The sequence below is a fragment of the Triticum aestivum genome, chromosome 4D (genome assembly GCF_018294505.1).
Source record: "Triticum aestivum cultivar Chinese Spring chromosome 4D, IWGSC CS RefSeq v2.1, whole genome shotgun sequence".
NCBI lineage: Eukaryota > Viridiplantae > Streptophyta > Magnoliopsida > Poales > Poaceae > Triticum > Triticum aestivum.
The window spans coordinates 180,135,639-180,151,143 of record NC_057805.1 but is presented as its reverse complement, the minus strand read 5'-3'; positions in this window follow the sequence as shown (position 1 = coordinate 180,151,143).

Below are 15,505 nucleotides of genomic sequence, written 5' to 3'. Positions count from 1 at the left end.
TGGGAGGAATCTCTCCCGTATGCTGAGTTCTCTTATAATAATAGCTATCAAGCTAGTCTGAAGATGGCCCCCTTCGAAGTGTTATATGGACGAAAGTGCCGAACCCCTCTGAACTGGTCAGAAACTGGGGAACGTCCACTCTTCGGTCCGGATATTATCCAAGATGCCGAAGAACAAGTCCGCATTATTCGCGAGAATCTCAAGACTGCTCAGTCACGTCAGAAGAGTCAGTATGACCGTCATCATAAAGACATGGTCTATCAACCTGGCGAAAAGGCTTATCTTCGAGTCACACCTATGAAGGGTGCTCACCGCTTCGGGATCAAGGGCAAACTAGCTCCTCGCTATATTGGCCCATTCACTATTCTCGAAAGGCGTGGAAAAGTGGCATACCAACTGGAACTACCGCCGAACCTTTCTCAGGTTCATGATGTGTTCCATGTGTCACAGCTCCGCCGTTGCTTCAAGGATCCAATCCGAGCTGTGGATCATGAAGTGCTCGAATTACAGCAAGACCTCTCCTATAAGGAGCATCCGGTCCGCATTCTCGACCAAGCTGAACGCCGCACACGTCAGAAGGCGATCAAGTTTCTCAAAGTCCAGTGGTCGCACCATTCTGAAGATGAGGCCACTTGGGAACGAGAGGATCGTCTGCGCGAAGAATACCCCGCACTGTTTCCTTCTACCTCCTAAATCTCGGGACGAGATTTCTTGTAGTGGAGGAGATTTGTAACACCCTGAGAATCATGCTACAGTAACCCCCTGTGATTAAGCTAATCATGTTGCTAAGCAGGGCTTGATCACATTTGAATCACCTTCCTTTCAAACTCCTAGCTCAAACTTCAAATATAATTAAAGTGAAAAATAAAAGTTTTCAAAAATTCAAACAAAAATGTTCAGTGGGTGCTAAATAATACACTGGTAATTATGGTGGAGAAAACACATTTTTATAAAATGTCTAAATACTTTTAAATGAAATAAAACAGAAAAGGGAATAAGCAAATAAAGAGAAAACAGAACCCAGGCAGAGAAAAAGAAAAAAAAAGGGGAAAAGGCCCGCTTCCCCCCCACTGCCCCCCCGGCCCAAACTGGGCCGCAGCCGCGCCCCCGGCCCAGCCCACCTCCTCCCTCGCCCCTTCCCTGTTCCCCCGACCGGGTCGGAACAGGGGCGCGCTGCCGCCCGACCCCCTCGCCGGCACCGACGCCGGAGGGGATAAGGTCGCCAGCTCCCCCGCCTCCTCGGGCCTCCCTCCCACTCACCCCGCTCTCCCTCTCGGCCCCCGCGCCTCCCTCTTCCCTCCCCCGGATCCGCGCCGCTCTCCTCTGCCCCACGCCCGACGCGCTCGCCGCCGTTCCCGTCGTTCACGCGGCCACCGTGCCCCACTCGCCACCTCGCCGTGTCGTACGACGTCGCCGCCCTCGACTACACCCCCTCCGCCTCTCCGTCGAAGCTCGGAGCCACCGCAACGGCCTCCCCGAGCTCGCCTTCAACCTCGGACGCCGGCGACCCCCTTCTTCCCCGGCGCCGACCTGCTGCTTCTAAGCACCCACGGGCCTTTCTTGCGCCACGCGGTGAGCTCCTCTACCTCCTCCCCCACTCCGCTAGCTCGCCCACGCTCCCTAGCTTTCCCCCCACGCGCGCCCGAACGCCGCGCCGCGGAGCTCGCCGCCGGCGGGTCTCCGGTGACCAAATGGTCACGGGGTCAAGCCCGTTGCACTCCCCGCCGTTTGTAGATGCCCCCCAGCCCCTCCGCTTTCTCGTTAGCTCGCCGTAGATATGTTTCCGTCGGGCACCCGTAGCTCCTCGCCGCCGGCGAGTTCGTAGCGCTCGTCTCCGGCCGTTCCAGCCCCTCCGACCACCGCCGTTGGACGCGCGACGTCGAGCCGCGTCGAACGCGCCCAGCCACGCCCCCGGAGACCCCCTGTACGTGAAACCCGTACCCCTCCCGAGCCGCGCCGCCGTGCGTCTGGTCGCCGGCGTTGCTCCGGCGCCGGCCGCCGACGTGGCACACCTGGGGCCACCCCCTGGGTCACTGCCAGTGGCCCCCACGGGCCCCAGTTGACTGGGTTGACCCAGTCAACTGCTGACTGGGCAGGCCCAGTCACTGACATGCGGGCCCCGCCGCAAAAATTAAAAAAGAAAATGTTTTATAAATAAAAATAATTAGTTTAATTAATCTCTCACTGATAGGTGGGCCCAGTAGTTAATTAACTAAAAACTAATTAGTTTAATCCTCTGTTAACCCACTGTCTATGACAGGTGGGTCCCCCTTGTCAGTTTGACCAGTCAACCCGGACTGTTGACCGCTGACGTCACTCATACGTCATGCTGACGTCATATCCCTTTTTCTGTTAATTAAATAATTCCAGAAATTCAAATAAACTTTGAAAATTCATATCTTTTAAACCGTAACTCGGATGAAAATGTTTTCTATATGAAAGTTGCTCAGAACGACGAGACGAATCCGGATACGCAGTCCGTGCGTCCACCACACCTCCCTAACCTATCGAACTCGCAACTTTCCCCCTCCGGTCCTTCTGTCCGAAAACGCAAAACATCGGGAATACTCTCCCGGATGTTCCCCCCCCTTCACCGGTACCACCTACTGTCGCGTTAGGACACCCCTAGCACCGCTCACTGTCATGTCACGCATCGTCATGCTTGTGTTTGCATTGTATTTACTGTTTCTTCCCCCTCTTCTCTCCGGTAGACTACGAGACCGACACTGCTGCTGCCCAGTTCGACTACGGAGTCGACGACCCCTCCTACTTGCCAGAGCAACCAGGCAAGCCCCCCCCTTGATCACCAGATATCGCCTACTCTCCTCTATACTGCTTGCATTAGAGTAGTATAGCATGTTACTGCTTTCCGATATCCTATCCTGATGCATAGCCTATCCTTGCTACTACTGTTGATACCTTTACCTGCAATCCTACATGCTTAGTATAGGATGCTAGATTTCCATCAGTGGCCCTACATTCTTGTCCGTCTGCTATGCTACACTATCGGGCCGTGATCACCTGGGCGGTGATCGCGGGTATATACTTATATACTATATACATGACACATGTGATGACTAAAGTCGGGTCGGCTCGTAGGAGTACCCGCAAGTGGATCTTTGTGGCGGAGCGACAGGGCAGGTTGAGACCGCCTAGGTAAGAGGTGGGCCTGGCCCTGGTCGGCGTTCGCGGATACTTAACACGCTTAACGAGATCTTGGTATTTGATCTGAGTCTGGCCATTTGGTCTATACGCACTAGCCATCTACGCGGGAGTAGTTATGGGTATCCCGGCGTCGTGGTATCAGCCGAAGCCTTCGTGACGTCAGCGACTGAGTGGCGCGCGCCGTGTTGGACCGCTTTGACGTAACCGCCGTGATCGTGTGGGTTGCTAGGTCTGCTCGCGGCCGCGTTCGCAACGTGCAGGTGTGCATAGGGCGATGGGCCCAGACCCATGCGCGCTTAGGATTAGACCGGCGTGCTGACCGCTCTGTTGTGCTTAGGTGGGGCTGCGACGCGTTGATCTTACGAGGCCGGGCATGACCCAGAAAAGTGTGTCCGGCCAATTGGGATCGAGCGTGTTGGGTTATGTGGTGCACCCCTGCAGGGAAGTTTATCTATTCGAATAGCCGTGTCCCTCGGTAAAAGGACGACCCGGAGTTGTACCTTGAGCTTATGACAACTAGAACTGGATACTGAATAAAATACACCCTTCCAAGTGCCAGATACAACCCGGTGATCGCTCTCTAACAGAGCGACGAGGAGGGGATTGCCGGGTAGGATTATGCTATGCGATGCTACTTGGAGGACTTCACTCTATTCTCTTCTATATGCTGCAAGATGGAGATGACCAGAAGCGTAGTCTTCGACAGGACTAGCTATCCCCCTTTTAATTCTGGCATTCTGCAGTTCAGTCCACTGATATGCCCCTTTACACATATACCCATGCATATGTAGTGTAGCTCCTTGCTTGCGAGTACTTTGGATGAGTACTCACGGTTGCTTCTCTCCCTCTTTTCCCCCTTCCTATCTATCTGATTGTCGCAACCAGATATTGGAGTCCAGGAGCCAGACGCCACCGTCGACGACGACACCTACGACACTGGAGGTGCCTACTACTACGTGCAGGCCGCTGACGACGACCAGGAGTAGTTAGGAGGATCCCAGGCAGGAGGCCTGCGCCTCGTTCGATCTGTATCCCAGTTTGTGCTAGCCTTCTTAAGGCAAACTTGTTTAACTTATGTCTGTACTCAGATATTGTTGCTTCCGCTGACTCGTCTGTGATCGAGCACTTGTATTCGAGCCCTCGAGCCCCCTGGCTTGTATTATGATGCTTGTATGACTTATTTATGTTTTAGAGTTGTGTTGTGATATCTTCCCGTGAGTCCCTGATCTTGGTCGTACACAATTGCGTGCATGATTAGTGTACGGTCAAATCGGGGGTGTCACAGACCCGGAGTTGTACCTTGACCTTATGACAACTAGAACTGGATACTGAATAAAATACACCCTTCCAAGTGCCAGATACAACCCGGTGATCGCTCTCTAACAGGGCGACGAGGAGGGGATCGCCGGGTAGGATTATGCTATGCGATGCTACTTGGAGGACTTCAATCTACTCTCTTCTACATGCTGCAAGATGGAGATGACCAGAAGCGTAGTCTTCGACAGGACTAGCTATCCCCCTTTTATTCTAGCATTCTGCAGTTCAGTCCACTGATATGCCCCTTTACACATATACCCATGCATATGTAGTGTAGCTCCTTGCTTGCGAGTACTTTGGATGAGTACTCACGGTTGCTTCTCTCCCTCTTTCCCCCCTTTCCTTTCTATCTGGTTGTCGCAACCAGATGTTGGAGTCCAGGAGCCAGACGCCACCGTCGACGACGACACCTACGACACTGGAGGTGCCTACTACTACGTGCAGGCCGCTGACGACGACCAGGAGTAGTTAGGAGGATCCCAGGCAGGAGGCCTGCGCCTCGTTCGATCTGTATCCCAGTTTGTGCTAGCCTTCTTAAGGCAAACTTGTTTAACTTATGTCTGTTCTCAGATATTGTTGCTTCCACTGACTCGTCTATGATCGAGCACTTGTATTCGAGCCCTCGAGGCCTCTGGCTTGTATTATGATGCTTGTATGACTTACTTATGTTGTAGAGTTGTGTTGTGATATCTTCCCGTGAGTCCCTGATCTTGATCGTACACATTTGCGTGCATGATTAGTGTACGGTCAAATCGGGGGCGTCACAGAAACAAACGGGCAACCAAGACTTCCTCAATCTTATTATTCACCTCGTACGGGACTTTGATTTCTCCACGGGGCACACCCAAAGTGCAGAACACAGATTCCTCGTCCAAAGGCAGTCTTCCACGTCTCGGAATCACAAATTTCCTGGAGGCAGGATCATAAATCTCACCGAGCCAGTCGCATACAGGGTTCACTAGGTTCTTGCACCGAACATCCATCAGAGCCTGCATCCCCATCTCACCAGCAGCTCCCTTCTGCTCGTCAGTAAATCCCTCGGTCAATATAGTCAGGCGTTCTTGCGAAGCCCTATTGCGATAACATTTCTTCTTCTTCATAACAGACAAATGATCATTTGTTGCCATGTTTGAATGTCGTGAAAATTTGGTTTCTAACAGAAGATTACAAATTCAATGTGACATTAAAACATATAGCGTGGAAAGTGACCTCATCGCCATCTTTTGTACGACCAGTTGCACGATTCTGTTGCGGTAACTCCATGAAGTCATCATCATCGTCTTGATGGTCATCGCGAGCCATTGTGCTGAGGTAAGAACAAAACACATGTCAGCGTGAAGTGAAAACACAGCCGACAGATACAGAAAGAACTGCATAAAGTAAGTATTCACTTGATATCTCGATGAACAAAAAACTAAAACTCTAATGGTTGCCCCAAAGTTTAAGCATCTGAAAGAGGACAGTAACTGCCATGTGCTGAACATGCACAAAAAGGCAGAAAAATAAATCAAAATGGAAAAGCAATTGCAGAAGCATGGCAAACTGGACGTGTATGAGCTTATGAAGGAAGCAGTTGCCAGCTAGCAGAATCTACTTGCCATATTGGCTCAATTGAAAGTGGCAAATGAGGCAAGATCATAGGAACACCCACACACCCTAGGATTGTCCAACAAGAAATGTGGCAACTAAACACATTGGTTTCATAAAAAATGTACAGATCGTAAGACACTTTAAAAATGTTCAAGTTACCATGTTAGCACAAGACACTCCAAAAAAAGGCACACATCTTCCACTACACAAACATATAATGTGGCAACCCTCACACCCTGGCCTCATATAAAAATGAGTTGCCATGTGTTCACAAGCAAATGTACTAGGTTCAAGTTGCCATGTTAAATGCAAGGCACTTCAAAAAAGGGCAGACAACTTCCACTACACAGCATGTAATGTGGCAATTCACACCCTGGCCTCATATAAAAAATGAGTTGCCATGTAATACAGCCAAATATGTTCAGATATCACAAGTCGCATGGCAAAACGCAAATTGACTCTATAGTACAGTGAATTTGCCCATTATCCTGCCTACAGCATGGCAACAGCCGTAGTGTGTACACAAAATTAGTTGCCACATGGAAAGCATATTTGTGGCAACTGACACGGTTGATCAGGAAATTAGTTGCCATCAGTGAAGATAGTTGTTGAAAATGCCATGGCTGCCATTATCCTACACTTTGAAATGCACCTAACTAGATCTAGGGTTCATTCGCAACTATCATATCCTGAAATTTAACAACAAAAAACTCCCTACACTGATGGCCATAGCATTCCGAAGCAATACATAACTAACATCTAGAAAAATCGTGGGCTCAATCGCAAGGCAGAACCCGGATGTGGCTGCGGACAGGCCGATCCACAACGGCATGGCTGCCACCCCGGCAGCGACAAAACTGCGCAATGCCGCCCTAAACGGCAAGCACCGGACTCCACTGCCGACGGGGACGCCGGAGCACCGCGAAACCACCGGAATCTCGAGCGAAAATTGACCACATAGGGGGGGCGGAAATGCAGGCAGGAATGTGAGCGTGGGATGGAGCATTACCTTCAATCTGCGGCTCTCCGGCGACGACGCTCCGGTCCGGCGAGCCCCACCAACGGCCGCGAATGCCGTCGACTCTTCCGCCTCCGCCGCCGCCTTCTCCTCTTGGCTTCTCCTCCAATCGACTGAACTGGTGTGCATGGTGGGTTGGGGGAGTAATGAAGTGGAGGGGAGTAATGGAACCGTGAGGGGAGGGGAGCGAAGTGGCGAGACGTGGTAGACGGCAATCGCAGTCGGGCGTGGCATGCGGGCGTGACGGCAGTTCCACCGCACGCCTCGACCGGCAACCGTTGACCGCGGAGAGAAAACCGGCGTGCGGGCGAACTCCCTCACACGCTGCTACCTCTTGAGCATGCGTTGGTTTTCCCTTGAAAAGGAAAGGGTGATGCAGCAAAGTAGCGTAAGTATTTCCCTTAGTTTTTGAGAACCAAGGTATCAATCCAGTAGGAGACTACACGCAAGTCCCTCGTACCTGCACAAACAATCAAGAACCTTGCAACCAACGCGATAAAGGGGTTGTCAGTCCCTCCACTGCGACTTGCAAAAGTGAGATCTGTTAAAGATAATAAGATAAATATTTTTGGTATTTTTGTGTATAGATTGAAAAGTAAAGATTGCAAAATAAAAAGCGGCAGAAATAGCACGTTGGCGGGAGATTAATATGATGGAAGATAGACCCGGGGGCCATAGGTTTCCCTAGTGGCTTCTCTCAAGATAGCATAATTTACGGTGGGTGAACAAATTACTGTCGAGCAATTGATAGAAAAGCACATAGTTATGAGAATATCTAGGCATGTGTATATAGGCATCGCGTCCGTGACAAGTAGACCGAAACGATTCTGCATCTACTACTATTACTCCACACATCGACCGCTATCCAGCATGCATCTAGAGTATTAAGTTCATAAGAACATAGTAACGCATTAGGCGAGATGACATGATGTAGAGGGATAAACTCAAGAAATATGATATAAACCCCATGTTTTTATCCTCGATGGCAAAAATACAATACGTGCCTTGCTGCCCCTGCTGTCACTGGGAAAGGACACCGCAAGATTGAACCCAAAGCTAATCACTTCTCCCATTGCAAGAAAGACCAATCTAGTAGGCCAAACCAAACTGATAATTCGAAGAGACTTGCAAAGATATTAAATCATGCATAAAAGAATTCAGAGAAGAATCAAATATTGTTCATAGATAATCTTGGTCATAAACCCACAATTCATCGGATCTCGACAAACACACCGCAAAAATAATTACATTGAACAGATCTCCAAGAGAACTAAGGAGAACTTTGTATTGAGATCCAAAGAGAGAGAAGAAGCCATCTAGCTAATAACTATGGACCCGAAGGTCTGTGGTAAACTACTCACACATCATCGGAGAGGCTATGGTGTTGATAGCCCTCCGTGATCGATTCCCCCTCCGGAGGAGCGCCGGAGAAGGCCCCAAGATGGGATCTCACGGGTACAGAAGGTTGCGACGGTGGAAATAGGGTTTCGTGGTGCTCTCGGATGTTTTCAGGGTATATGAGTATATATAGGCGAAAGAAGTAGGTCGGTGGAGCCACGAGGGGCCCACGAGGGTGGAGGGCGCGCCTACCCCCCTGGGCGCGCCTCCCTGCCTCGTGGTCACCTCGTTGCTTCCTTGACCTCCACTCCAAGTCTCCTGGATTGCGTTTGTTCCAAAAATAACTCTCCCGAAGGTTTCATTCCATTTGGACTCCGTTTGATATTCCTTTTCTGCGAAACACCGAAATGGCAAAAAAACAACAATTTGCACTGAGCCTTCGGTTAATAGGTTAGTCTCAAAAATAATATAAAAGTGCATTACAAAGCCCGTTAAACATCCAAAACAGATAATATAATAGCATGGAACAATAAAAAATTATAGATACATTGGAGACGTATCAAGCATCCCCAAGCTTAATTCCTGCTCGTCCTCGAGTAGGTAAATGATAAAAATAGATTTTTTTGATGTGGAATGCTACCTAACATAATTTTCTAAGTTATTCTCTTTATTGTGGCATGAATGTTCAGATCTGCAAGATTCAAGACAAAAGTTTAATATTGACATAAAAATAATAATACTTCAAGCATACTAACAAAGCAATCATGTCTTCTCAAAATAACATGGCCAAACAAAGTTATCCCTACAAAATCATATAGTCTGGCTATGCTCTATCTTCATCACACAAAATATTTAAATCATGCACAACCCCGATGACAAGCCAAACAATTGTTTCATACTTTTGATGTTCTCAAACTTTTTCAATATTCAAGCAATATATGAGCGTGAGCCATGGACATAGCACTATATGTGAAATAGAATGGTGGTTGTGGAGAAGACAAAAAGGAGAAGATAGTCTCACATCAACTAGGCGTATCAACGGGCTATGGAGATGCCCATCAATAGATATCAATGTGAGTGAGTAGGGATTGCCATGCAGCGGATGCACTAGGGCTATAAGTGTATGAAAGCTCAACAAAAGAAACTAAGTGGGTGTGCATCCAACTCGCTTGCTCACGAAGACCTAGGGCATTTTGAGGAAGCCCATCATTGGAATATACAAGCCAAGTTCTATAATGAAGGATTCCCACTAGTATATGAAAGTGACAACATAGGAGACTCTCTATCATGAAGATCACGGTGCTACTTTGAAGCACAAGTGTGGTAAAAGGATAGTAACATTGTCCCTTCTCTCTTTTTTTTATTTGGACCTTTTCTCTTTTTTATGGCCTCTTTTTTATCCTTTTTTTCATCCGGAGTATCATCCCGACTTATGGGGGAATCATAGTCTCCATCATCCTTTCCTCACTTGGGACAATGCTCTAATAATGATGATCATCACACTTTTATTTACTTACAACTCAAAAATTACAACTCAATACTTAGAACAAAATATGACTCTATGTGAATGCCTCCGGCGGTGTACCGGGATATGCAATGAATCAAGAGGAAATGTATGAAAGAATTATAAGGGTGGCTTTGCCACAAATACGATGTCAACTACATAATCATGCAAAGCAATATGACAATGATGAAATGTGTCATAACAAACGGAACGGTGGTAAGTTGCATGGCAATATATCTCGAAATGGCTATGGAGATGCCATAATAGGTAGGTATGGTGGCTTTTTTGAGGAAGGTATATGGTGGGTGTATGATACCGGCGAAAGGCGCGCGGTATTAGAGAGGCTAGCAATGGTGGAAGGGTGAGAGTGCGTATAATCCGTGGACTCAACATTAGTCATAAAGAACTCACATACTTATTGCAAAAATCTATTAGTTATTGAAACAAAGTACTACACGCATGCTCCTAGGGGGATAGATTGGTAGGAAAAGACCATCGCTCGTCCCCGACCGCCACTCATAAGGAAGACAATCAATAAACAAATCATGCTCTGACTTCATCACATAACGGTTCACCATATGTGCATGCTACGGGAATCACAAACTTTAGAACAGGTATTTCTCAAATTCACAACTACTCAACTAGCATGACTCTAATATCACCATCTTCATATCTCAAAACAATCATAAAGAATCAAACTTCTCATAGCATTCGATGCACTTTATATGATAGTTTTTATTATACCTATCTTGGATGTTCATCATATTAGGACTGACTTTATAGCCAAAGCAAATTACCATGTTGTTCTAAAGGACTCTCAAAATAATATAAGTGAAGCATGAGAGATCAATAATTTCTATAAAATAAAACCACCACCGTGCTCTAAAAGATATAAGTGAAGCACTAGAGCAAAAATTATTTAGCTCAAAAGATATAAGTGAAGCACATAGAGTATTCTAATAAATTACGATTCATGTGTGTCTCTCCAAAAGGTGTGTACAGCAAGGATGATTGTGGTAAACTAAAAATCAAAGACTCAAATCATACAAGTCGCTCCAATCAAAACACATATCATGTGGTGAATAAAAATATAGGCTCAAGTAAAGTTACCGATAGACGAAGACGAAAGAGGGGATGCCTTCCGGGGCATCCCCAAGCTTAGGTTTTTGGTTGTCCTTGAATTTTACCTTTGGGGTGCCGTGGGCATCCCCAAGCTTAGGCTCTTGCCACTCCTTATTCCATAATCCATCAAATCTTTACCCAAAAACTTGAAAACTTCACAACACGAAACTCAACAGAAAATCTCATGAGCTTCGTTAGCGAAATAGAACAAACCACCACAATAAGGTACTGTAATGAACTCATTCTTTATTTATATTGGTGTTGAACCTACTGTATTCCAACTTCTCTATGGTTCATACCCCCCGATACTAGCCATGGATTCATTAAAATAAGCAAACAACACACGAAAAACAGAATCTGTCAAAAACAGAACAGTCTATAGCAATCTAAATTGTTCGAATACTTTTGGAACTCCAAAAATTCTGAAAAACTAGGACAACCTGGATAATTTGTTTCTGCAAAAAGAATTGGTATTTTATCACGTTCTGGTGAATTTTAATAATTATTTTCGTGAGCGCAAAGTTTCTGTCTTTTTCAGCAAGATCAAATAATTATCACCCAAGAAGATCCTATTGGTTCTACTTGGCACAAACACTAATTAAAACATAAAAACACATCTAAAAGAGGCTAGATGAATTATTTATTACTAAACAGAAGCAAAAAGCAAGAAACAAAAATAAATTGGGTTGCCTCCCAACAAGCGCTATCGTTTAACGCCCCTAGCTAGGCATAAAAGCAAGAATAGATCTAGGTATTATCATCTTTGGTATGCAATCCATAAGTGGCTCTCATAATATATTCATAAGGTAATTTAATTTTCTTCCTAGGAAAGTGTTCCATACCTTTCCTGAATGGAATTGGAATCTAATATTTCCTTCTTTCATATCAATAATTGCACCAATCGTTCTAAGGAAAGGTCTACCAAGAATAATAAGACATGTAGGATTGCAATCTATATCAAGAACAATGAAATCTACGGGCACATAATTCCTATTTGCAACAATAAGAACATCATTAATCCTTCCCATAGGTTTCCTAATGGTGGAATCCGCAAGATGCAAATTTAAAGAACAATCATCAAATTCACTGAAACCTAACACATCACACAAAGTTTTTGGAATCATGGAAACACTAGCACCCAAATCACATAAAGCATAGCATTCATGATCTATAATCTTAATTTTAATAGTAGGTTCCCACTCATCATAAAGTTTTCTAGGGATAGAGACTTCTAATTCAAGCTTTTCTTCATAAGATTGCATTAAAGCATCAACGATATGTTTAGTAAAAGCTTTATTTTGATCATAAGCATGAGGAGAATTTAACACGGATTGCAACAAAGAAATACAATCTATCAAAGAACAATTATCATAATTGAATTCCTTGAAATCCAAAATAGTGGGTTTGTTGCTATGTAAAGTTTTGACCTCTTCAATCCCACTTTTACCAATTTTTGCATCAAGATCTAAAAACTCCGAATCATTGGGACGCTTTTAACTAAAATTGACTCATATCCAGTCCCATCATTATCAAGATTCATATTGCAAAACAAGGATTTAATAGGTGACACATCAATCACTTTTAGATCTTCATCCTTATTGTCATGAAAACTAGAAGAACACGCTTTCATAAAGCAATCTTTTTTAGCACGCATCCTAGCGGTTCTTTCTTTGCACTCATCAATGGAAATTCTCATAGATTTGAGAGACTCATTGATATCATGCTTAGGTGGAATAGATCTAAGTTTCAAAGAATCAACATCAAGAGAAATTCTATCCACGTTCCTAGCCAACTCATTAATCTTAGGCAATTTTTCTTCAAACAAAGCATTGGAATTCTTTTGCAAAATCATAAATTCTTTAACACTAGTCTCAAAATCAGAGGGCATCTTATTAAAATTTCCATAAGAGTTGTTGTAGGAATTACCATAATTATTAGAGGAATTACTAGGAAACGGCCTAGAATTAAAGTTTTCTCTATATGCGTTGTTACCAAAATTGTTCCTACCAACAAAATTCACATCCATAGATTCATTATTATTCTCAATCAAAGTAGACAAAGGTGTTAGAGTTATATTGGTGATGACCTTTGGCCTTTTGTATCCTAGCCTTTTGGCATCCTCTTGTACATATGATGGCTTTGGCCTCCCTAGTAATACAAGTTGCATATCTTCCTAACATGGTATCGAGCTTAGGTCCTTTTTTCTGCATGATTGCAACTCGTGCTGGATCCATCTAGTACTACCGCTGCCGCTGTCTTCTTTCAGGCCGGATGAACTTCTCCGATCTTCTCCGGCTTGGCCGCGACGCCCTGGCTGCCATCGCTTCCCAGGCTGCCAGTTCCCCTTCTCTGACCTCCCCGTCTTGATCTCTGGTCTGGCAGCCTGTACCTGGTCCGCTACTTCCTTCTGGCCATCGCAAGATTCTCAACCGACTGGACCTCCTCCACCTGCTGCACATCCCGCTGCACCACCTCCACCTGCTGCACATCCCGCTGCCACCCCTGCTATCTCTGGCCGCCGCTGCCTCTACCTGCCGGCTGCTGAAGTCCGGCGCGGATCCGCCTCCCCTACAAGCTCCGGTCACGGTGACCCTCCGTCCTCCGCATCCACCGCATGATTATCCGGCCGCTGCTACTCCAGATCGAGCTGGCCATCCAGAGTCAATCCTACAGGACGTTGCCGCCTCGTCGGTTCCTCTCCTGTGGGTCAAGGGTCCACCCGTTTCCTCACGGGTGTATATGCTACGTGCCTGTTCGCATGGATTGCTAGCTGCTGCCTGCGTGTCTACTTGATTGGGTTGCTCGTGGGCCAACGTGCTATTTGGCTGAATTGGCCTGGCTGTGGACTGACTTGTTAGTCTGTTGTTGCCAAAAAAAGAGAAGAAAAAAGAGGGAAAAAAGAGAGAGCGAGAAAAAAAAGGAGCACCATGTCTTTGATGTCATCGAGCTATGTCGCCATCCCATACCGCCACGTGATATTCGACGGGGTTCCCTACATGGACCCAGTCTCGCGCATACGTCGTCGCTCGGTGCTTGGTGCTCGTCCGTTTGTGATGTTGTCTTCTATGACGTCTTCAGCAAGTTGTGCCGGTCGCTATTCGCCGACTCCTCTCGCGGCTTCCACGTGCAGCGGTGACCACTCTACGTCGACTCCCCCAGTGGCTTCCATGGGTGATGGCGACTGCTCATCGACGGCAGGTGTTACTACCTCGACCTCTTCTGTCGTGTCCTTGTCTGCACATGAGATTGCGCAGCTATGATGCCTGCTTGCTGCTTGGGATTCTCCACCAACAGGCTCTGCAGTTTCCATGACTGACTCTTCTGGCACTGAGAAACCACCGCCTACTCATTCAGGTACATCCCCATGGATTCTTGATACTGGAGCTTCTTTTCATATGACTTATGATTCTTCCACTTTGACCTCCGTTCGACCTGTTGAGTCTCCTGATCGTGTTCTTACGGCTGATGGCACTCCCCTCCCTGTAGCTAGTCGAGGCACTCTTAGCACTTCTTCATTTCATGTCCCCTCTGTCGCTCATGTTCCTCGACTTACCATGCAGCTCATATCTGGTGGTCAGATTGTTGACTCTAGTTGTAGGGTCATTCTCGACTTTGATTCGTGTTCTGTTCAGGATCGTCGCACGGGCGCTCTGCTTGGTGCTGGCCCTCGACGCCCTGATGGTCTCTGGGAGCTTGACTGGCTTCGTCTTCCCTCCGCTGCCACTGTCGCTAGTCTCACAGCCCCTGTTGCTGCATCCACCAGCTCTTTTCAACAGTGGCATCATCGTCTTGGCCATTTATGTGGTTCACGTCTCTCATCCTTGGTTCATAGCGGTGTTCTAGGGTCTGTCTCCGGTAATGATTCATTGGATTGTTTGGGTTGTAGGCTTGGTAAGCATATTCAGCTACCATATCCTCACAGTGAGTCCATGTCCGAGCGCCCTTTTGATCTCGTTCACTCTGATGTTTGGGGTCTAGCTCCCTTCGCTTCGAAAGGGGGACATCGCTACTATATTATCTTTATAGATGATTTTTCTCGGTATACTTGGATCTATTTCATGTCCTCTCGTAGTGAGGTCATATCTATATACAAAAAATTTGCTGCCATGGTTCATACCCAGTTTTCCACTCCTATTCGTGTGTTTCGCGCAGATTCAGCTGGTGAGTATATCTCCCATGCGCTACGAGGATTCCTTGCTGAGCAAGGTACTCTTCCTCAGTTCTCTTGCCCTGGTGCTCATGCTCAGAATGGTGTGGCTGAGCACAAGCACCGTCACCTTCTTGAGAAGACACGCGCAATGATGATCGCCGCCTCTCTTCCACCCCACTTCTGGGCTGAGGTTGTTACCACTTCCACCTATCTCATCAACATTCAGCCATCTGCTGCTCTACATGGTGGTATTCCTCTCGAGCGTCTTTTTGGTCATTCTCCTGATTATTCGGCACTTTGT